Here is a 1,919-nt window from a genome sequence, read left to right on the forward strand (position 1 = left end):
TGTGCAGTGCTTGGTGCCCGCAGCCCCCTCCAACTCTGCACCTCAAGCATTCCCGTGGCACACATGAGAGCCCCTAAACTTCCACACCCGCCGACGAGCAGCAGGGGAGCTGGAAGGGGGTGCGGGAGCTGGAGCCCGGGCTGCCGGTCACACCCAGCCCTGCGCACTGAACGCCCGCGCTTGGCCTCACCGTTCTGCTCTGTCCTGAAACTCAACGTTTTCCAGCAGGAGCCCCACAGTTTCATTTTGTTCAGGGCCCCACAGATTTCGTAGCTGGTTCTGGTCGGAAGGTTGGGAGCCTTCCCCGGGGGGAAGATCCGAGGTGGGGTTTTCTTCATCAACTTCTTTTACAATCCACGTCCAGCCATAAAAATCTTTCCATCAAGCCCCTTCCTAAAAGGTATTTTAAAATTAAAATATGCATGTCGTGTGAATATTGTGAAATTCACGAGGTGAAGAACATGACACAAATGTCACTTTCAAAACGTTTTGATAAGCAGCGTTTCATCCTAAGACCAGTTTAAAACCTTAAACTTTTAGCTCCGTTACTGAGCCCCCGTTCTTTCAAAATGAAAAACAGCTGCGTCAAGCCTCCCAGTTCGCTGACCGGTGGGCAGCGGGGTCGCCCCACCCCCCGGGCGCCCTCCGGGGCCCCCCCCACCCTCCCCCCGGGCGCCCTCAGGGGGCCCCCCCACCCCCGGGCGCTCTCCGGGCCCCGCTGCAGCGCCTCCCAGGGAACCGCGAGGGGCCGCCCTGGCGCAGTTCGCACCTTCCTGCCCGCCAAGCTGCTGGGGTTCCAGGCTTTTTAATAAAAAGAAATCTCCCATCTGCCACGCAAAAAAAAAAAAAAAAGCAGACAGGACAAAATTGGCGGCGGACACTCAGACTGTTACGGAACCAAGTTTAAGTTACAACAACTCCTGCGTTGGCGCAGCTGCTCCCACCGGAGCCGCTTCGAGCACCTTCACCACCAGCGGTCGCTCCCCGCGGGCGGGCGGACGGGGGCCCGGCCCAGAGCGCCCCGGGGGGGGGGGGGGGAGGGACGGGGGGGGGGGCGGCCGAGCGCCCGGGGGGGGGGAGGGACGGGGGTGGGGGGCGGCCGAGCGCCCCGGGGGGAGGGAGGGACGGGGGGGGGGAGGGAGGGACGGGGGGGGAGGGAGGGACGGGGGGGGAGGGAGGGAGGCGGCCGAGCGCAGGGGGGGGGGGAGGGAGGGACGGGGGGGGGCGGCCGAGCGCCCCGGGGGGAGGGAGGGACGGGGAGGGAGGGAGGCGGCCGAGCGCAGGGGGGGGGGGAGGGAGGGACGGGGGGGGGAGGGAGGGACGGGGGGGGGGAGGGAGGGACGGGGGGGGGGAGGGAGGGAGGCGGCCGAGCGCCCCGGGGGGGGGGGGGGAGGGAGGGAGGCGGCCGAGCGCCCCGGGGGGAGGGAGGGACGGGGAGGGAGGGAGGCGGCCGAGCGCAGGGGGGGGGGGAGGGAGGGACGGGGGGGGGGCGGCCGAGCGCCCCGGGGGGAGGGAGGGAGGGAGGCGGCCGAGCGCCCCGGGGGGAGGGAGGGACGGGGGGGGGGAGGGAGGGACGGGGGGGGAGGGAGGGAGGCGGCCGAGCGCCCGGGGGGGGGGGGAGGGACGGGGAGGGAGGGAGGCGGCCGAGCGCCCCGGGGGGAGGGAGGGACGGGGGGGGAGGGAGGGACGGGGGGGGGGAGGGAGGCGGCCGAGCGCCCCGGGGGGAGGGAGGGACGGGGGGGGGGAGGGACGGGGGGGGAGGGAGGCGGCCGAGCGCCCCGGGGGGAGGGAGGGACGGGGGGGGGGAGGGAGGGACGGGGGGGGAGGGAGGGAGGCGGCCGAGCGCCCCGGGGGGGAGGGAGGGAGGCGGCCGAGCGCTCCGCTGCGGCCCCGCGCAGCCTCCGTGGGGAGCAGCCGCC

At 71.7% G+C, this 1,919-nt stretch overlaps 1 protein-coding gene across 1 annotated transcript in view; it reads right to left on the bottom strand.

The window, feature by feature from the left end:
• Positions 1 to 1,919, bottom strand: part of TMEM267 (transmembrane protein 267) — a 429,802-nt gene that overhangs the window by 189,119 nt on the left and 238,764 nt on the right. The window lies entirely within an intron of this gene.

The sequence above is a fragment of the Miniopterus schreibersii genome (assembly GCF_964146895.1).
Source record: "Miniopterus schreibersii genome assembly, chromosome: 3".
Taxonomy (NCBI): domain Eukaryota; kingdom Metazoa; phylum Chordata; class Mammalia; order Chiroptera; family Miniopteridae; genus Miniopterus; species Miniopterus schreibersii.